Source organism: Pleurodeles waltl, chromosome 3_1, assembly GCF_031143425.1.
Source record: "Pleurodeles waltl isolate 20211129_DDA chromosome 3_1, aPleWal1.hap1.20221129, whole genome shotgun sequence".
Taxonomy (NCBI): Eukaryota; Metazoa; Chordata; class Amphibia; order Caudata; family Salamandridae; genus Pleurodeles; species Pleurodeles waltl.
The window spans coordinates 1,655,628,603-1,655,651,501 of NC_090440.1; the positions used below are offsets into that span (position 1 = coordinate 1,655,628,603).

Genomic DNA, 22,899 nt, shown 5'->3' on the forward strand with positions numbered 1-22,899 from the left:
TTGAAGAAATCTAAATAAAAGCAATGGGGTGTTTAGAGCTGGGTGGCAATGGAAAATGGATTAGAGTAACATGACCTTTCTCCGGCACTGGGTACAATTTATGAAGAGGTTAAAGGACGCTGCCTCTCACCAACAACAGGGGTCGTTCACGTGGCTGGGGAAAGGAGACCAACCATTATTAAAATGAGGTCCGGCTTTAGTGCTGGTGGTGCCCTGTGCGACAATCTCTTTTGGCACCCCCAAACCACATGGCTACCTCCTCAGACTCACTCACTACCACCCGGCAAATGTGCCCCTCATGTCTCCATAGCCCTCCTTGCACATATATTTATCGGTTTTAAAGTGCTGGTAAAGGCTGGCTTTACGAATCCACTCAGTTAGCCACAAAAAAATGTAGTTCTGTTCTTTGAAGCAGGCATTTTAACCTTTATCGCAAGTCAAAGCTGCCGCTAGACAAAACTCCCATCTCTCTCCCTTGCAGAAACATCAATGAAAAGAAGTGTCTTGACATTTTAATTGTTTCTTGAAAGCTGGACGAACAGGGAACTTTTCAGGATGTGCTTTTAAATCGCAAGTTTCGTAAGTTATTGCTAAACTCAGCACCCACCTGAGGTCTGCGTCCCCAAATCCAGGTCAGCACCTGGTGCAGTCGCACTGCCCTAAAGCCGGCCCTGATTTAAATCATGCTACATAAAAGACTGGCACTAGGCTAGTAGGGAAGGAAAGGCCTATATCAAAGTCTTAAAGAAATCTAGTAAGCTTAGTCTGCCAATTGAAGGTGCCTGCTTCTTTTTGGAGTAGTATCTTAAATTATGAAGATTAGGCCTGTACAGAATTTTTCATTTTCCAGGCAAAATCTAGCATAATTTTGGAAATTGCACTGTATGCAATGTGTAAAACTGTTGTTACTTTGCTTACCATAAACGCTTGCAAGATTTCTGCCCATCGGAGACTAGTTCAACAGGAAAATTACATCAAATCAAGCCAAACCAGACATCTATGCTATACCCGGTCTCTTATCATTATGTCATGTGGCTTTTGTATGAGAAGTATACCCTCATGTGCAATTTTCTCAGGGCTAACAGCGTTTTGTTTAATGTTGCCCAATTTTCCAGACAATTAAATGTATTACTGCACAAAATAAAATGTGAATTTCACATACCCTAAGATGCAGTCGGCTTGGGCTCTCACTGAAGGGTGAGTGATCAAATGGCTTTGCTTATCTTGATAAACATTTCTGGGCTTAGCCAAATCAATGGAAACTTAAAATGTGTCATAATCAGCACAACTAGATGGATTTTGTGCCCTCCCGCTTGTTTGGGTAGATTTTTTCAATAGCACTGGAAGAAACAACCAGAAATACCTGAATACTATTAAAGAAAGAGAAACTGCCTTCATCTTCGAGATGCTGATGTGAAGGCATGTTTTCAGGAGATCCATGGGCATGGGTTTATGAGGAACCAGCTGCGCTCCGCCCCCCTCCACCCCTGTAGCCAAACTCCAACATGTCTGGGCTAATCAAAATCTGAAGCCCAAAGGCCCTGGATTAACTTTTTCGTTTTTCAGGACCCATCATACAGCTCTAGGAAAAGGAAATGTGATACAATTATGCCCTTTTTATCTAGTTCAAGATTTTAACTGCGCCCAGAAGCTCACGCCTTTCAGGTAAAAACAGAGATACAACATTAAGGGTTTGTACATACATAAAATGTAAAATCAATAAAAACAAGAAGTCAAACACCCATCTCTGCTCAACGGGAAAGCAAAACAAAGCACAAGGTATAGTTGTTGGTCACTGCCTTCATTTTAGATCAGAAGTTTCACCCACAGTTTTGTCTCTATCTTTGATCTACTATTTCTTATCATTTAACCAAACTAGACAACATAAGTTTTTTCCCATACAGAAATCACCAGAGTCAGTCTTTAACAGCCTAGTGAAAGACAGCTTGTCCGATACAGAATAAGGGGCAGATTGGGACACACATCCAGAAATCTGAAACAAGAACAAATTTAGAGGCACCCCGAAACGGGAAAGCAAACACCAAATACTTAACAGGAAAGGTGATTGGGAGCAGCAGGATGACTGTCAAGGAGCTTCAGAGATGACTAGAAAAGAACAAAAGCTAGTGGGTGTCAACAGGTGGCAGGTTTATAATAACCGGTTCACCCTCACGATTTTGAGTTGTTAGGGATGCAATTTCAGGGACGGTGATATGTGGACAAGGCGCTCCCCATGGGTTGTTCTATTTCCTGCTCCCTTTTTTAATGTTTCAGTACATCTATGCACTGGATTTTTACAGAGGTCATGGGACATAAACACGTGTTGCACTACCCAGATGACTTTTATATTGCTGTGCCAGCAGATTCTCCCAGGTGTGCGGAGGTTCTGCAGCATTTTCAAAAAGTGATGGAGGACCTGGGTGTGTTCCAGGCCCCGGAAAAGACAGTTGGGCCTTGTACAGCGCTGTCGTTTTTGGGCATTGAGTTGGATACGGTGACTGGGACGGCACGACTACTTGACGATAAAAGGGTTGGAATGATGCAGAAGATCCAGTCCATGTTGCGGAAGAATACGGTAATTTTGAGCGCGGTCCACGTATTGCTGGGTCATCTTAACTTTGCTTTCAGGGTGGTTTCAGCTGGGAGGACCTTCTGTCGGCGATTGGGGATGGCCTTAGGAGGGAATTTGCTGCCACACCATCATGTGAGACTCAAGGTGGGCGTGCGGGAGGACCTGCGTATGTGGTGCACATTTTTGGAGTCCTTTAATGGAATACCGCTGAAGGCGTGGCAGGAGTGTGAGTGGGATGTCCAGATATTCTCAGACGCAGCAGGGGCATCTGGTTTCGGGATTTATTGGCAGGGCAGGTGGTGCGCGGAAGAATGGCCGGTGGATTGGAAGAATAGTGGGTGCACTTAGCTTTTCTTGAATTGTTTCCGTTGGTGGTAGCTATGTGCCTGTGGGGGAATGCTTTGCAGCACAAGCGGGTTCTGTTTCGAGTGGACAACATGGCGGTGAGCACTTGATAAACAGGCAGTCGGCGAGGGAGGCACAGGCCCTTCCATTGCTTCGGGTTTTTGTGCTACAATGTTTGAAGCAGGAATTTGTTTTAGGGCACAGCATGTTCCAGGAGTGAAAAATGACATTGCGGATACTTTGTCTCGTTCACAGTGGGAGAGAATCCATGGGTTAGTCATAGGCAAGGACCTGTGCAGGACGAAAATGCCAGAAGCCCTGTGGAGGATGGGCACAGGAGGATGCTTTAATTGGTGATGAACTCATTGGCCCCATCAAGGGAACGAGCATATGCGAAGGCTTGGCAAGAGTTTTGAAGTTCTGGAGCTTGTATAGTGACAGAGTTGAAGATGTGGTTCAGTTTGTAATGGCATTGATAGACAGAAGGCAGTCCAGGGTGACCATAGCAGGTAAGCTTGCAGCGCTGGGTTTCATGGAAAGCTTCTGTGGGGGTACCAGCCATCGGTAGGTGAGCTTGGTCAGCGGGTTTTGGATGGCTGGACCAAGGAAGGGGGCAGAAGATAGAGGTTGTGGCAGCCGTTATCGTTGGCACTGTTGAAGGAACTGTCAGGGATACTGGGGGCCGTATGTCTGGATGCAAGAGAAGCAATGCTGTTTCAGACCCTCATGGTTTGATTGGTTTTTGGGGCCTTCTGGGTTTCTGAGTTGCTGGGCTCTGGGCGAAAGATGGGTATTACTTGGCAGGAGGTGCAATTCGGTGGTCGGGGGTGTCCATACGGATTAGGAGTTCCAAAACCGATCATAGTCGACTTATTTTTACGGTGTCTTTGATTTGCCCTCAAATTCCCAGGCGTCAGTGGCAGGTGAAGAGCGGCGATCAGGAGGGACTGGTATTTCGCCATAGTGACGGGCGGGCAGTTACATCGTACCAGCTCTTAGCAGTCATGAGGAAGGGGCTGTCCACGATCGGACAGGATGAGAGTCAGTTCGGAACTCACTCGTTCAGGATTGGGGTAGCTACTGAAGCAGGACGGAAGGGTTGGCATAGGGAAGAGCTAATGGCGTTGGGGAGGTGGAAATCGGACTGTTTTAGAAGGTAAGTGAGATGGGGGGGGAGTTGCAGTTTGGGAGTTGCATCTAATTTTCTTCCTTTCTCCCTGCAGGTGTGGTGCCAGGTCTGGATGTGTCTTTTATCACTATATGGGACGTCGGACATTCGGTTGTGAAGTGGGCACAGCGTCAAGCACGACGCACAGCTATCGGAGAAAACCTGTGGTTTGATGAGGTGCGGTATGATTTGCGCTGGGACGGTAAAGGGGGGAGGAAATGGCACGAGCTGTTACCCCGTTTGCAAATGTCAGCAGGGTGGGGAAATTGTCCGGACGTGTTGTGTCTGCATGTGAGGGAGAACGATTTGGTGGCAAAAACGGGACTAGATGAAGGACATGAAGAGGAACTTGCAGGAAATTCTTTCCCAGTGGCGCAGCTGTCATGTGGTGTTTACGGCTTTTGTTCCGCGTTGGGTTTGGCGAGGGGCTAGAAAGCCAGTTGCCATTGAGCGAGCGAAGAGGAAGATTAACAAGGAAATGAAAGGCTTCTGCGTTGAAAGGGGTACCTATATGGAACACAGGGACCTACAATTTGAGGACGTGGAACTCTTTAGGGGTGACGAGGTCCATTTATCCTTCATGGGGATGGAGCTCTATCTTTTGCATTTAAAGGAAACATTGAAGGAGCTGCTGCGGGAGTTCTAGATATTGTGCATAGGTGACGGGGCAGAAAAAGTCAGGGTAGCAGACTTTATCTGGTGGCGGAGAGAGTTTACAGGACAACCGAAATACGTCTGGAGAGCGAATCTGGCAGGACAATTATAGACATTGGGGGGGGGGGGGGGACAACAGCAGGTCACGACGGACAGGAAGGAAGCTTGGCATTAGCGATTATGATACTTTGCAAAGTAGATTGGCAGGTTGCATTAGGATCTGGGTAAAGAGAACAAATGGGTCAGACAGGGAAAATAGGTAAAAACATGAGTGGAGAAAGAGAAGGCAGGATAAGGTTAAAGGGAGGGGGAGGATAGGTGAGGGGCGGGGATAGGATATTTTGGATAGGTGGTTTCGATGTCTAGTGAGGTTTTAGTTTTGTAAGTCAAAGGCCAAGGTTGATTGTTTGTAAGTGCACCTGTTTCCAATAAAGCGGCCTTTTCCACACAGCAATGGTGTTGTGGTGTTGTTCCCTCTTCCCCAACAAGGTTACTGGACATTAGCAAATGTTGTGTCCATGGCCAGTGACTTCACTTCACGATTGTCTTGAATTCCACAAAGCTTATGAGTTGTGTGCCTAAAGCAGGAGAACATTAACAATTGTTTTCGGTAAAAGGCAAAAGGGATGAAGCATGGTTGTCTTGTGGAGACCTTCTAGAAAACATGGGAGTGTGCGCTCTCTTTAATTTGGTAACATAATTTTTTTTTAGGATTTCTTGGATGTTACTGCTTATACAGGGCTCGCTCAACCACTCACTATGGCATTTTTTTTTTTTTTATGAGGTCGAGCTATTTTTAGATTCCACTTGACCATTCTGGAGTGGACAAAGAACTGGTGTTTTGTTCAGTCAGACACTGAATTAGCAATTAAGATGCCTTTAAATCTTAAAGTCACATTTGCTCTCTGTTCACAAACAGAGGACAAAAGTCAGTTTGTCTTCTTGCAATACAAATACTTTTCCTTGTGACTGCAGAGTTCCAGGATTTTGTAAGGTGAACTGTCTGACCTATGTAAAATGAAAGGCTTTTGGTATCAGGCTTTTCTTAACACACAATATTTATATGACTAAGTCAACTTTACAAACATTTCCAAATATATTTCAGTAGCTGTGAAAGACCATTTTCTACTTCTGTGTGATGAACAAAATATCTTAATAGAATGAAAAAAGTCAGAACACCTTACTTGGTGATGTGTAAATGAGAAATGGTTTCTGAAACCCAGTTTTCACAGATTATTGTTAATACACTATATACATTTATCAGAAAAGCTGCAAGTTACTGGGAAGGTTTATGGACATTTCTTGGAAATGTACTGTCTGTAAATGACAGTGCACTACAACACCATGCTTTAGTAATATATTTATTAAAAAGTGAGTGTTTAAACAAACTGAGAAACCCTCCTGCCCTGATGGCAAAGCTAATGATAAACTAAGAGGCAAGTCGTGCATGGATCATGTGTACATGTGGGCTAGATTTATTATACATGGAGCAAATGTTTAGTGTATTTAATCAAACAAAAGAGGATTTTGTTTTTACAGCAGAAATGCTGAACTCACATATTTGAAGGTGCACTCATATGTGAGAATGAAGAAAAAGGTGACTGTAAAATACAATATCTGTCTAGGATCACACAATTTTAGACCCGTTTTCGGGTCAAGTACATAACAGTTAGGTCGAGTAGATTATTCAAGCTACTCGACCTGCAGGTCTGGTAACTTTTTTATGATTTTTCAAGGCTTGTGATACTTCCAGAGAATTGTCAAAATGAAACATCTGCAGCAAGGTTGCTCAGGTGAGCAGATGTGTGACAGCAGCACCACAAGACTGCAGAGGATGCTTTAAGAAGCTTAAAAAAACATCCATGCTGGAGGTTCCTAATAATGGACCCATTAGAGCAACAGTTAATACTGCATTTCACACATCATGATTACTGGTAGTAAAGGCTATTGGTATGCAGATACCAAAAGGATGACAGCCCACTGGGAGGGAGAATGGGAAAAAAGAAAAAAATAGGATAATGGTTATTCTATTGGATATCAGGGATAATTCTGCATTTAGATTTAAAGAAGCGAGCCAAAATGAGCTGTTTTCTACTCAAGTTATTTTAGAAGAAGCATGAGATGTATTTAGGACAGAAAAGAGGTTGATCACTCAAAACACAATATCAGTGCTTCAGGTGTTGGTGAATGTATCACAGCACTACATATTCCTGTTCTAGTACAGGAGAACCCTGGGACCTCCTGAAAAATTCAAACTGCTATGTCACCAGAAATTCAGACTTCCAGAAATAGTCAATTGTTTTGGTGTTCACATGAAAACAGTGTAGCTCCCATCTGGGTTCATTTTATTATTTAAATTGTTCTAGCACTGTTGCTGTCAGTCCTCCATTTTACTTTTGTTCATTAGTCCCAAGATGCCTGTGGTTCTCAATGTGCTTTCTAAGTGAAAAATAAATTTTAAAAATTTACAAAATCAAACAGCATTATTCTGAATCAACTCATACTAAATTACCATTGTACACAATTATTGGTGGTCTACCCTTTTTGCTAGAATTTTCAAAAACCGTGACATGGTGGCAAGTGGTATCATCACTTTCACATGACCACTTCCGCTCCCACAGCCACCTATAAGACATTTATAGTTAGAGGAAAGTGCACCAGCACATGGTTCAGACATAGAATTGGGGTGAAACCCCTACCACGTCCTATCCACATTCCAGTTTAAAAGGAGGTGAAAGACTAGCATGTCAGCAGACCTGCAATTCCTAGCACATATTTCAAGGAAACAAGCAAGTTCTATTTGCCGCACATGCAATATAAATAACCAAACCAATCAACTTTGGGATCAATAAAAGGGCCACATCTAACTTGAAAACTAATGGTTGTTGTTATAAACCAAAGATTCTATTCAGCTTTATGAAAAACTTTACTAAAGACAGGCTGATTACAACGATATGGATGTTATGACTGCGACAATGGCAGTTGCCGATTCTTTGTGGGATGTGTAATAGTGATGGAGCAAAATTCAAAACATTTAAAGTTAGGGACTAGAATAAACTCATTACATAACTCAAAATCAATTTTAGTTCTTAATAATTCAAATATTAATTGGATTGGATTTATAGTGCATACATTTTATATTTATGGAGAATGTAAACCTTTATTGAAGGGCACATTTTTTTTATTTATGTTGCAATCATGTATTTTATGTGAGATGACAGCAAGTCAAAAATATAAAACAACTGAAGTGCTCATTTTTTCATCCCTATAATTATTTTAATTTTTAAATGTCTTACTGTGATGAAATAAAGAGCATATATTAAATATTAATTATTTAGGTTAATATTTAAACAATCTCTTGCACCCAAGATAGTCTTTGGATGTTTACACTATTATACTTTGGATGTTGAACCCTGGTGCAAAAGAGATTTTCTTAAAGAAAATACACCGGAGACAGTCAGGGCAACACACTGAGCTTAGAGGGATTGTCTATGCTGCAATTTCTGGAGCAAACTCCAAATACATCCTAGAACGTTTCGGTTAAATTTCCACCACAAGATTATCTCTAGAAGTGAAGGTAAATCAGCCAGTGGACTGTACTCCATATTTAGGGTTTCTTCCAGAAATGTGAAATCTTTCAATTTCCTCTAAACTCAAATTGAGGTCTTTAATATGCTCTTCGGCAACAGCAGATCATGGTGAGGAAAACAACAATCAGAAGGAGCTTTTAGAATATTTAAAGGTCTATATTTCTCATGCAGTGTAGAGAATATTACTCATAAAAATATCAGTCTTGCCAACAAGCGAGCACTTGTTTATATTTAATCTTCTTTAAGTCTTATTTTACTGTAGCGGTCCATATATTACAGGACAAAATCTGTGAGCTTTTATTTTTCCATGCAGGTCAAGTAAAGCATCCGAAGAAGGTTTTAGAATAGAAAGTGTATATACAGGCAACCTATTTTTACATTTTGCCACTGTAGGAAATATCAAACAATTTTCTGAGTCAACTCCTATTAAATTAGCAATGTACACGATTATTGTTGGTCTATTCAACTATATTTGTGGACTACAGCAATGTGCTTTTCAGGAGTACAAGAGGGGGCTGGCGGAGATGTCTAACCTATGGTCAGAGCAAGTGCCATTTCACGGACTCTCCGCCAGCCAGCAGTCAACACGAATGACAAGCAGCTTCACCTCCAAACAGACAACTCACTGAGGCCATACTAACCTATTCTTTATCATGTGCAAGAAATGCTTCTTGCACATAACAAATAAGCCATGTCCTCACCTGTACACTAGTCTTCTTAGCCTTTTAGCATGCAGTGAACTTAACTATCGGGTGTTCAAGCTACTGAAACCACATGGACCCTCAATACATCTCTGTGCCACTAATTTATATCCAGGGTTTGGTTAGCCAAAATGCTAGTAACACTTTCATTACACGTGTCAAGAGCAAGACAATTTTAAGCCTTGAGTAAGAAATAGCTGCTCACAGAAAAAAAGTTCTACTCCAAATTATTAAATATTCAATGGACCAGCATCCAATGTTCTTCCAATTGACCAGCAACGTTGCTATGGGGGTGAGACACAGGGAAGCATGCCCATCTCGATTTGCTAGCGCTGTTCCTTTAAGCCCCTCCTCCTTTACTCCACTTTCCATGGAGGCCATTCATGTACTTAAGCAAGGTTTTTTTTTTACAGCTCCTTAAGTTTTAAATAAAAGTATGCATAAAGCATGTGTGTGTGAGACGCGTCTGTGCGGCTGCCACTTGTGTTGAACCTGTTATTTGTTTAAGAGAAGATTGAACATTTGCTGTTCATGCTTCATGTGCTCCCTGAACGAGAAAAGGTTGTATTTCTGCTGCCTCTGCTGGCTTGGTTCTTTGAATATGGGAAGCTTACACACCTGCCCGGGCAGTACATCTTTCTGTCAAGTCAGGATGTGCTACCTGTGCTGTTATTCTATGAGATGAAATTAGCCCTGTACCTGGCCTGTGTGTGGCTGAAATCAGTCTGTGGATGTTTGCCTTCCCATCCAATGGGAATTGGACCTGGCAGTTCGGGGCTGGTGGCGAGGGGACTCTTCCAAATGAGGCAGGTCCACTTCTGATGTGCATGTGGCTGGCTTCTGTCTGAAGTGGCACAGTGGGCAACAAATGAACTGGAATACGGCCTTGAGAAATTACCAGAGGCTGAGAATATTTCAAAGCACTTCACCTGTCACTTTTTGGTTTATCAGTGTGTGAGAGAGAAGGTTTGCCTGCAGCTACCCCTGGTTTTAGTACATGGTCTATTGGTTTTATATAGAAGTATGTGAAATATCGTTTTCACTATAAAAGCCAAACCAAATTGATTGATTATTTTACTGAACAGGATAAATGCTGTCAGCATTCTGAAGGGTATTTGTCTTTTAGTGTGGGCAAAATAGAAATCGAGTGGTGGTAATTTATGGGTCTATTTAGGTATAATGCCAGTAAATAGGCACTTTAAGAGTGCCAAAATGAAACATAAAAGTGCCATCCTGCAATTGCACAAAAGCTTTCATGAAAAGCACATTGACCATCTACAGTGCATACTTTTATGAGGTGTTCCTTTTTCATAATATACTTTTGTTGTTTGGAAAAGGGGTAGTAGTCATTCAAGAATGAATTCGAGGCTCAGCGAGACATGGCACGTTGAATGATAACAGTCGACCATACGCTACTGCATTGACTGAGGCTGTCCTGGTGAGGTAAGTAGAAAGCACAAACATATTTTCGGCTATTCACACATCTTACTTTTTGTGAGAAATACACAAAACACACATATTTTCTATAAAATGGTACTTTCCCGAGCCGCTCTCAAAACCGGGAATTTTTTTGTCTGACCGCTAGGACAGACCTTGAAAAACTGGCACTGTCCAGGTTAATCCCGGTTATCTGGTCCCCCTATCCCGTGCTCCAGTTCAGGACTTTCTTCGTACAGATGCGCGCCTGTTTTGAACCTTTCTATTGGAATTTTCTTATCTTCTGCAGTCTTCCTAATATTCCTTGTTAAAGCCACATCTTTGAGCCATTGTGGATCCTCCTTTCCAAATTTTCTGAAGTACAATTTGTAAGGATCTCTAGTCCTACCATCATCAAACGACTTGGGTTACCCTCTGGCCCTATATATAGGGGGAGCATTGGGTCCTCTGGTGATGGCAGACTTGGCACATCTGTGTGACTGTGACAGTTTGTGTTTATGTTGTTGGTGGGCATTGGTCTGTTTTCATGTGCATCAGCTGTTATCTCCAAAATAACTGTATTTTTCCGAAGCTGCTTATGGACAAACCGTTTGCTCCATTAATTTATTTTTTGGTTAAATTATACTGGTCGGTTAGACAGCCTCTCTGGATGAGAATGTATCTCAATACAAACAAACTCAAGAGCAAGAGGCTAAGCCCTATTGGTAAACCCAGAGTCTGCCGCTTGTCCACCATTATTTGAGCCAGACAGCGATGGACTATTTGCTCCGTATTGAGAAGGACTGAATAATGGAAATACGTGAGATGCCTCAAGACAAGTACATGCTACTGTATAGAACCCGCCTTCTGTTGCCTAAATGTTAAGCTAAGGGGGATGCTTTGGTGCCCAATTTCTGAAATGGGCAAAATACTTGCCTCAACTGAATAAAGCAAATTGTAAATGTCACAGCAATTTAGATGAAGAAACAATTGTCATTGGTTATATGCTCAAAAAAGGGAACTTCTCCATAAAAATAAATAAGGAAATGAGAACCAGTTCCCCTTCACACATGTCACGTAAAGCTCTTACAGTCATGCTCTTCTCATTTATGTATTTAGTTTTTGGGGTGAATAAATGAACTCTGGAAGACAGTTGGGATGTAAAGCCAGACCTCAAAAAAGTGGTCTATCATATTGTTTTTCAAAGGATTTATCTGGGGTTTAAAATACTTTTGTATTGCAATCTTGCAATCTGAAGATTTTCAAGTCGGGCTTGCAATTGGCAGCTTCTTGTTCCAATGGGCTTTTATTTTTTAATCTAGCCAGCTGGGCTTGCTTTATGAACACTAGGAATACTTCAGTGGCTTTACCATTTAGATCAAGTTACTGCCCATGCTCCTTCGAAAATAATTAGGTTGCTGACGTGCCGTCGTCACTGCAGAGATCACCCTGCTGCAGGTTCGCCTAGTTATACTAACGCTGATTAGCAACTCTGCCACTTTCAAGAGTTTAGGTGTGCTCGTTCTCTGTAGACTACCGGTAACTTCAGTTCTGCTCTCTGGAGCATCTTCGTCGCCCTCCCATTCACTGGTATGTTGCAAGATTGCCTAGCACGATTTTGGGTATTTTAACAACTTCATTCTAAACTCTTTCTAAACGAGAAAGAAAAGCAGCAGCGGTTTACAAAAAAAAAAAAAAAATGAATCAAACGAATCGAACGAAATGGAAGGCTGCCATTAATATGAATTTGCTTCTGATTAAACAGAATTGGAGAAGGTTGAAGATCTGACAGGTTTCAGTGCCAAGCATAACTATTTTCAAACAGTGGAGTCCCTAAATCTGAACCCTACTGGAAGAGCAGATTGGGACAGATGCGGTTTTGTTCTTCAACTTCCTGTCAAGGCAGTCAACAGGAAGATTAATGCGCAGAGCCGACCCGCAGCCATCCTGTTTCATATGCACTCTTTTCACAGCTGCAGTGACCCGCTGGGGCTCCAGGCGCACGGGCGGTGCTACACATACTGGCCTATGAGCATCCTTCCGGCATGAGAGGAAAACGCTACAACGGGTTACATTATTCTGTTCATGTCACTTAATTGTGGTTTCCCTCATTACAAAACCTTAAGAAACGAAAACTGGACAATATTTCTCCTTTGCATGATTTTAATTAGCAGTCACCTGCAATGGGAAATGAAAGAAGACCGAGCCAGCTAAAATGCATTGCCCATCTCACCAGACCAACCAAAGCACAGTACAATGAGGTCCCGTGTCACTGGAACTTCTCATATCAATGCATTCTGGGAACTGTAGTCTTGGTTCAATTCAGCCGAAACAATTCAAGCCCAAGAATGGAAAGGTCGTGTTTTGTTAAGATGGAACAAGCTGGTGTCATACCGTTACGCTTCATATGCAAAACACACACGTCTCATTGACACTAAACAATCTCTATGTAGCTATGAATATGATTTTGCGATAAGCACATTTTATGTTGACAGTCTGGGCGATTAACGTAGTAAGATGCTATTATCTGTAGCATACGGAGTTGAAGATTAGTTAAAGAAAAATGTCCAAGTTCAACCGAAGTGACAAATTTATCATCTAGCCTCTAGTGTTTTAAGGAATAATTTCTATACACAAGTTATCTCTGCTGTGGCTCTGGTCGTGACACCACTCTCAGATATTGGCCTACAGTCTTTGTCGCTGTTCCAAATGTGGTACTGATGTCTGTACTATAAGAGGTGACAGGCCTTCCCCCTTATCCGCTCAGCCTTCTGCGGTTAGACTTGCGTGAACAACCGGGCACCGAGTAGTTTATAGTTCTGACTCTTCCGTCTATGGAAGAGTATTAAAAGTTATGGGTCTCATTGTCGCTCTCTCCAGTGTGAACTCTGGATACGAGTTTGTAGATGGAGGGCATCCCAAAAACCAGGCAATGAGAGGGAACATGGCCATGATGGCAGCCAGAGAACAGCAGCTGTATTAGCCTCAGCAGAGCATATTTCCCATGTTTCACTTTGCCAACACTGCCTACTGGTTTGCGGAGAGGGTTCGGTGATGGTGCAGCCTGGTCAAGGGTGATAACAAGTGGGAACAGAGTAGAGCAGCTCCTTGGCATGCTAAGAAACTGCTAGTTGTTTTGGGTAGTGTGCAGGAATGGTGCTGCGCATGGCACAGAACTTGGCGGCTGTGCACACAAATCCCTCAGGACACTCTGAGGATGGAGACAGAGTAAGGCACTAGATTCGGTACGTGGGTCATGCACACTCACCATCAGTATAGCATCAAAGGTGTGCGAAAGGAGGGGCAGTTCTTTGTCTGCTGAAAACCTCAGAGTATGAAATGTGGTGTCAAAAAATGGTGACCATATGGAAGGAAAGAGTGATAACAGTATTGTGGATTTATACCCTTGGAGAAGTCTACCCATTTTCCTCTGGAGCACTTTAGCCGTACCAGACGACTACTCAATAAAAAACAAATTTAATGTACAACATAAGACTAATGTTGTATTTAAGGATAGGGTTTCAGGCCTGGAGAAGTCTATCCAGGCTCACAGAGGAAAAAAAAGTAGGTCCAGAGAAAAATGAAACACCGAAAGAATGGCCTGGAGGTAATGAAGAAGAATCATGGATCCCTAGATTGGAAACTGGAAATGGAGCATAACGCGATCAGAGTCATGAGCCTGCGGCAAATGGAAGTTCCGTAAAAACAGGAAGAACCAGCTCTCTGTGCCGCATAACCACCTGGATAGTGGAGGAGTCTGGGATTGCCTCAGAAGACTGACAGCATGCATAAATTGGTGCTTTCATGCTCCCTTTCAACGATCAGAAAAATGGAGCAGAGGTGCTACTGTCATGCTGCACCTGGGAGATGAATATAAAAAAGACTGGATCTTAGAGGGAGTGAGACAAAGAAAAACTGCAACTAACAGGCAACCTCATCTATTTGCAAATCAAAGAAAATTGCACAAGACATCTCACTCAAAGTCAACATAAGTTAGAAGTCAATGACATACAGGCAACAAAACTCCATCCTGCACAGCCTTGCAATGTAAAGAATGGCGAGAAATTACTTTTTGGAAATCACTTGAAGCCCACAGACTCCTTGGCATATTGCAGGAAGAGGGTGCCTCCTCCAATAAAACATTCAAGACACAATGCAATTGAGGGAAAAATAGGAGGGTGCCACTCTATTATAATAACCCAAGGGACTCACATTGAAACTTTAAATGGTATACATTAGGGTTTACCACCATTAGCTGAACAAACAAAAGAGCGATATATCTGCAAAGAACATTGAAGAGTTCAGACCAGTGCTATACTTCTGGCTCTCTCCACACATGGCTGCCACACCATTGGGTAGTCTAGAGTCCCACATTCAATTTCCCAACATCTCTCACCCCTATTCTAACTGATATGCTTTCATTCACTCTACGTTCTGCCTCGCCTGTTCTCTCACTACCTTTTTTTCTTTATCTCCTATTAAAAATTACAGAAACCTAGGGAGACTTCAGAGAACGTGTCACAGATGCCTTCAGAATAAGTGGGCGTGGTAGTTAGGTTGGGCAGTGAAACATAGTGTGAGACCTGGCACCCAGACAGGACCACTGAAAGACACAACAAGGAAAAGGGAAAGATGGGGTTTGTAAGTAGTTGATATTCTTTAGTGATAAATGCGGATCCTTCCTGCCTATGCAGAATTTAATGGTAATGTTTATACGATAGCTGTTATTACATGAAGTGCTACTGCAGTTTGCAAACTAAATAAAACATGAGTTAAAAACAGAATCAGAGGGGGAGGCTTGCAATCTGCCCAGTTGCTCTATGTCCCTATACAACAAGAGTAACTCTACACCTCATGTATATGGCACATATTAATATACATTGTCATCCTGGAGGAATCACCTGTTCGCATACATAAGATAGCAATTACACAAGACAAACCACTGTGCTAACTGTTACAACAGCATTCAGAATTATGCCACCATCTGCAATCAAACAAGCACCTGTTGGGGTATACTCTGCCACAACAATATTGAATATATTGACTTTTAGGCAAACTCTCAGACAAATAGCTTCTCCGCCTTAGTCGGATTATGCAGTATATTACTGCAGACCAAACATGAATTTAAGAGCATGTGTCCAAAAATGACAGCCTAAGGAAGACCTAAATGTCTTTCCTGCTCCTTCAGTCAATTAGAATTGAATGTTCAGCTTGTACCGGAAACTCAGCCCAACCAAGACAGAGTTCTGCTGGTTTCAATAGCAACAAACAACCACAAACTCAAACCTGGTTCTCTGGAGTTAACCTCAACAGATTTAACCCAAAGTTGACCTCCAATGCATGACCATTTGAATTTACATTGAAACAGACCTCACAATTCAATCTTATATAATGCAGCATGTTTCATTAACAGCCCGAAGAAATAGTTTGCAGCTGTTCTTGTAAATCCACACCCTGTAGGGAATAAAAGGAAATGACCAACAAATCAGAATGCTTACACTGCTGGCCTCGACTACTGATGTGTGCCTGTATTCTACGTTCAGTGGCAGGGACATGAAGCAAACAAAGACAGCTGGTGTTTTTTAGCTGTCTACAGTGTGCGAGTTTAGAGGACTAGTGCTAAAAGCCTTAATCCATTATGATTATGGATATTTACAGAAGTTATATTTATTTTTTTAAATTATTAGGAATGACACATTTCTAGTGTTTAGAAATATTGCTTGACATTGCAACTTACATTCAAAATACAAAATATCTGCATGTCCTCAGTACAAAAACTTTAGTTGCCAAGAATGTTCATGGGAAAACAGTAGCAAAAATACAACATGTTACATATCTATGACGCCCGAAATGAGTGAGTGTTAGATGAAAAACTGGACCGAAATTTAGCCCTTTAACTACAATCCGTGAAGCAGTAATCTCAGTTAGTCCTGGACCTGTGGCCTGGAGACAGCTGACTACGCCTGCCCTACACAAATTCTAATTCAAGAAGGTAATCATACATTCAAAGCTACGCTGTTTCTGTGTCCATACATGGTCTGAAACCTGGTCCATTGGGCATAAAACAAAAGTGTGTTTAGGTTATAGTGACTTCATTATGGTTCTTTACAAGAGAAAGGGGTTTTAAATGAGCCCTTATGGTTCTGGTAGATAACCAGTAGAAAGGGAGGTATTTTGAAAAAAGGGTTCACAATCACTGCTACTGGCACATGGATATCTTACTAGTGCCTAATCTTTTTTCAGGGTTGATCTTAGCAATGTTGGCATCCTAAGGCACAGCAATGTCTTTAAGAGTTGCAGGATCAACTTCAGGGCAGGAAGGGAGTGGGTGTTTTAACGCATCATTTTCAAGATGGTTTTACCGACAAGATTTTGCAATGAGCGAAGAGCTGGAGGGGTACGCAATTTTACAATATAATTTACAAGCTTCATTAATAGATATAACTTTCTCGAAGTGAAACTAGCAACAAGCACTTCAATATATTTGTAACAGGTTAAACCCAATTTCTAAACAGTTAACACTATGCATTCCCTATTTGATTAATACATATGCAGATTAACAGTGAAAGAGAGATTGTTAGGGATAGACATCTATTGGCTGTAACACTTTTCTCATATTAGAAACATCCTAGAGACGTGTAGAACGGGGACCATTTGAGAATGTTACATTTAATGCTGACACCTGAGGGACAAAGAAATCTGTGACATCTTTGTTTGAGAACTAAGTAGGATGTAGTAGTGACTTGTGGAGCAATTGAGAGTTTCACGTGCTTATGGAAAGATAAATGCCTTCATAAGTATGACAAATAACACCTATAAATTACTATATTGCAGGAAAAAGTAAGCCGTGTGATGGGGAGTGGTAATTACAGAGTCCCATGCTGAATGATGTGATTGTCCCGGTGACACTGCACTGAGGATTCCTCAGCTCTACTAGGATGCAAGTGTGCTAGGAAAGTGTTTAAATCGCTTAAACAGTTCTAGGCAGTGGCGTAGCGTGGGTGGTGCAGGGGGGGCCGGCCGCACCGGGCGCAACATCTGGGGGGGGGGGGGGGCCGCGCTCGCGAGTGCTAAAATCCACAGGTTAGGGGGCGCAAATTACTTGCCTTGCCCCGGGTGCTGACAACCCACGCTACGCCACTGGTTCTAGGCAACAATACCTATGACTTACCCATAAAACTTTTAAAGTGGTTACAAAATACAGAAATGTTAACACCCAGAAATACTATTACAACAGTTACTGCAAACATGAATATATATAATCCTTAAATGCACCAACGGTAAACCTAAACTAATCTAAAGCCAAAACCTGACCCTAGACCCAAACATAATTAGTACGATGCCAACTCTAAATCTAACGCAGGCCCTGTACAAGGACCCTAAATATAATGCCAGACCTAAGTCATGAACATACTAAGCCTAATGCTAACCTTCATTTAAAATCAAAGGACTTACAATATGTTTGTCAAATAAATTTATTCAAAATTAAAGTATTTCAAGTTTGCATGTTCCTGTTTTAGGGTCAATTAAAATGAATGCCTGTATACCAACTGAAAAGAACAGATGATGGACGGAATACTGAACAATGCAAACATTCACCCCCAGTCACAGATCTGGGTTTAATCCATCATTCTTTTGCTCAACACATCACTTCAGTTTGGACCTAGCCACATGTAAATCAGTCTTGACTCTGTTTCCTCATGGCAACAGTCCAGCCCAAACTGCCAGGCCAGATCCTCCCTGGACCAGAAACACACATCCTGGTACCGGTTTTGAGGTATCACCCCTCATCAGCCAGGCTGGCTTGAATCCAGTGGCCCAGTGAGTACGGGACCCATGTCTGGGCACACCCTTCCCACTTAGGGTAACAAAAGAAAAATGAACAGATGGTGGATGGTGGATTGAATGCTGAACAAGGCAAACATTCACCCCAGTCACATTCCATCCATAATCTGTTATTTATGCTTTTGTCGCCTTACGTGGGAAGGGTATGCCCAGGCGTTGGTCCTGCGCTCACTGTGCGGGGTGGGGTCGTCAAAAAAACTATGGATTAAAACCAGATCTCTGTGACTGGGAGTGAATGTCTGCATTGTTCAGCATTCCGTCCATTATCTGTTCTTCTTGCTTTTGTATACCAACTGAAGCATGCCTTCTTTCATAAATTATTATTATTATTATTAGTGATTTGTAGAGCTCATGGCTACCCAAAGGCCTCCCAGTGCTGATGCAGGACCCATTATACAGAGAAAGCTGACCGACTATGAGGAAAATAGAAAAGTCTTGAGCTTTTTCCGAAACCGAAGTTCTGAGTTCTCTAGTCTTAGTTCCAATTATAAAGAATTCCATAGGTGACCCGCTTTGAAAGCAAAAGACCTGCCTCCCCATGTTGCTTTGTTAAACCGAAGTGTATTGATCAAGGAAGCGGAAGAAGATCTAAGTGATCTCTGGGGGATGCAGGGGGTTATAATACGCCTATGAGGGGCCGGCCTCCTATTGTGGAGAGCCCGGCGCCAGTAGCAGGCGGCTTTGAAATTAATGCACTGTTCAATGGGAGCCAGTGAAGGGACCCCAGAGCAGATTTGGCCAAATTGTGTCTCGCGGTGCCCATTAGAAGGTGAAAGGCAGCATTTTGTGCCACCTGCAGTCTCTTTAAAACATAAGAAGGGGAGCTTAAAAATAAAACATTCCAGTAGTCCAAGCGAGACAACATCAGGGCCTGGACGATGAGCCTTTTAGCTACAAAGGGAAGAAATGTGGAAATTTTCCTAAAGGTCCTCAATAAGTAAAAACAGGTAGCCGCCAGTTTCTTCGAGTGGCATTTCATTGTGAGATGAGAGTCCAGCCAAAAACCTAAACTCTTGATATTATCTTTAGGCAAGGGAAGATCATTCAACCCAGCTGACACTAATGCAGGGAGCTTCAGATGAGGTTAATTTCCTACCAGCATGACCTCAGTTTTTCCATCATTTAACTTGAGTTTGCTGTTCGGCATCCATCTAGCAACATCAGACAGGCAAGAAGAGAGAGTGGCAAATTCTGAGCTGGTCCTAGTAGAAAAAGAAAAAAAACAATTGGGTGTCATCGGCATAAGACACAAGAGACAGTCCGTGGGGTTCCACGACCTTAGCCAAGGGGGCCATAGCATAACAAATGTGGGCAAGTGCTTCATCCAGGTTACCAAATGATCTGGTTTCCCTGTCACAACCTTAAGAGAATAAGGGTTTGATTAGAGGGTAGGCAGCCACGCTTGTCTGCAGACTCACTCTGGTTCTCTTTCTTCGACAATATGTACTGGTGCTCCACGCTTGATATGACTAAAGTCATTAGCTCTACATTATTGATTGTTAAATAATATGCTTGCCTTTCTGATTTTTCCCATGTTACTTGATCATATATTGGCTATGCATAACGCTATCAAACAGTGCCTTCAGATCAGATTCATGACATCACTAACACCAATGAAAGGGTAAACATGTAAAATTTGGCTGGGGTCTGGATATTCCCGCACGTTCAGCGTTTCTCTTCCTAAATGCCATCAGTGACCACTCAATTTGCCTCCTTGTTAGTTATACAAAGGCCTTGGGAAATCCGGGGAGATTCCAAAATTGTGGACCACATTGGCCCCTATGGACCAGATTTGCCCCTGACTCACAGCCAAGTTGCTGAAATAATATTCAAGTACAGATTGTACAATAATGGTTGATATGCCATTGTGGTTTAGTTCTATATAAAGATACTGTGTCTGCCTGGACAATCACATGAACTGCATTGATTGCTGTGGAGTGGTTTTAGTCTAATTGCACAGTATGCGGACACTCACAGAATGGCTTAAATTTGACTTATTATTAAACACTCTCGTATTTTTCCATCTAAAATGATCTCATATTCATAAGACATCCACTTTAAAAGGAAAGAATCCGGCATGTGAAATGGACTTGAATGCACAATAAAACTGCTGTTTAGCCACTGTGATCTCATCTTCCTGTTACAAAATACTTCACAAAAAAGGACCTTTATAAATAAATGAACTCTTGGGAATTCTTTCTCTATGGTTCTGGTTTCAAGCTACAGCAGACCAATACTGTAGAGATCTCTGACTTTCATGTCTTTTACTGCTGCTTCTCTTGCACACTGCTCACAAATTAACTTAGTTTGAAAGATAACTGAACAGGTTAATTTAACAATTGCAGATGCACATCACTCCTAATTGTAAGAAATTGACCTAACACATTTAGGATGAACGTGCCCTAATTGTCAAACATTATCACATTTCTTCAAAGACAGAATGTAAAAGTTTTGTGTTAAGTTAGTGTGTGAATGTCATAACCTCATGAGTGCCTGCGCATTTTAGTAAGAATAAATGTATTCCAAACATATTTTGCTACAAAAATTAATTGAGACACAGGAAATTGTATTGGGAATTACTCTGGCCAGGGGAGACGGATTCTGCAGTCTTCCCATGCATGCAGTAAATCTTGCAACATAAAAATGTACACAAAAACATCATCTACACAGTGTCTGTAACGCTGCCCAGTGGAAGGAAGAATGAAAGAAAATGTTCTTTCCATAGTATTTTCTGAATCACTAACTTTGAGCATGCCATCATGTTTCCAGATAACACAAAATGAATTGTGGGAACATATGGTGACCGGTTGTGAGTGACTGCTCGCGAGCTCCTGCCAACGAGCAATCTATGTGACCGTCCTTACCTCAATGCTCACGGGGTAGAGTGCGGAAGAGTGCGGAAGCTAGGGGGTGGAGACTGGCAAGGTCCCTGGATCAGATACCCCTGCAGGTGGCTGTGCAGGAGGGGGTTTCACCCCAGTCAGTTGCAGAGGCAACAGCAACCCCTGTACACATCTACTGGGCCCACACAGTGGAAGACTGGTCCAGGGGGCGGCCTATGTCTCTGTGGTGCTGTGGTCAGCACAAGCACAGTACTCCCAGTGCGAGATGAGAGGAAGGCTGTGGCGGAGTTTTAATCAGCGCCCGTACTGGCCGAAGGAGGAAGGAAGGTGTCTGTCCCTTCCAAAGGTCAGTCTTTGGGTAGTTTTCCCCCTAATCCTTCTAGTATTTGGTCCACAGAGGACGCGCTGTACACGGAGGGGAAACAACAACTGCCTCCAGATGTGGGGACTGCTTATGGAAATTGGGGATTGAACCAGGGTGCACAGGGGACAAAAAGAGCAAGTGGATCTTTAGGAGCCCTGCTGAGGGATCGTGACTGGCCATCACCTGCTCGGGGTGCTGAGGCTATAAAAGGGAAAAGTGGCCAGTGGGGAAGGAGGTATGCCCTAAGGCACTGGTTCCCCATCTTTTGACCTCTGTGGACCCCAACGTTATTACTACTGAAACCTGGGAACCCCCACTAAATCCTTACTGGAATCAGGGGAACTCCCAATGAGTCATTACTGAAAGCTTGGGACCTTATCTGTTAATATTAGTTAATTTGCTAAGCAGTCTCGGACCCCTTGAGGAGGCTTTGAGGACCCCCAGGGGTCCCCGGACCACAGTTGGGAACCACTGCCCTAAGTTTTGCCATCCTTGCAGGAAGCAACGGCCACTCGTAAGTCCATAATAAGTCCACCACGCAGAGAATAAGATACTAGCCGGGAGGCACACTCAAAGCTCAGCTGCCAAGGTTCAATTAGCAGCTGGTCAGCAAGGGGAGCAGCTGAGCGCTGGTAGACCCCCGAAGTCAGCTAAGTTAGGCAAACGTGTGAAAGAAACAGTCTCTGAGGTCATATTTCAGACTCAAGTTTAGGACAGTCTTAATACCCCTATCACCTGTCAACTTAAGAGAGCCCCCCCCCCCAAAGGAGACTGTGTTAAGGGAAGGCAGTGGTGAAAAGATGGAGATGGCTTAAAGGTCTGATCCACTAGGGGTGGTGTATGTGATAGTTTCTGAGATCCCTGTAACAAACTGCTCTAGACTTTGGACGGAAGTTAGGGTAGCAGAGCAAGGGAGAGATCCATGGAACCTCAGAGGCAAACTCAGTATATTGAGGAGGGATGAGGTGGAGGACTAACAGGGGCACAGGCGAGCAAGGACAGCCCCCTCAGGAAATCTATAAGGGAGAAGAGTCCAGGAGAAGGAGAAGAACAGTCAGTACAGGAGATTTTACGTGTGTTAGCAGGGATCTAATATTGTTTTGTGTCTCAGAAGCTACCCAAAGGGACATGCAAGGTGCCAGTTCTAAGCTGGAAGGGAAAATCAATGAGTTAGCAAGTCACACGGAAGCAATAGAGAAAACAGAACAGTATGTTAGCATGGAAAGTAAGGTGAGTGCAAAGGAGATTCAAGACCTGGAGTGGAAGGGGAAAGATCTGCAAGAGAAATTGGAAAGATTGGAGAATAATGCTAGGAGGAATAATATCAGGATCTTTAATGTCCCCGAAGGAGCTGAAGGGAATGACCTGAAATTCTTTATGGTGAAGCTACTTAGAGAGGCA

General features: G+C 42.7%; 1 protein-coding gene across 8 annotated transcripts in view; it reads right to left on the reverse strand.

Annotated features, from left to right (window-relative positions):
• WIPF1 (WAS/WASL interacting protein family member 1) overlaps positions 1–22,899 on the reverse strand; it is a 462,168-nt gene that overhangs the window by 214,218 nt on the left and 225,051 nt on the right. Inside the window, exon 1 of one of the 8 annotated variants that reach the window (XM_069225387.1) lies at positions 19,388–19,444. The exons of the other annotated variants lie outside the window; for them this stretch is intronic. The gene's annotated coding sequence lies outside the window, so the exon portion shown is untranslated. Of the gene's footprint in view, positions 1–19,387; positions 19,445–22,899 lie in introns of those variants that run through there. 8 annotated transcript variants of the gene reach the window in all.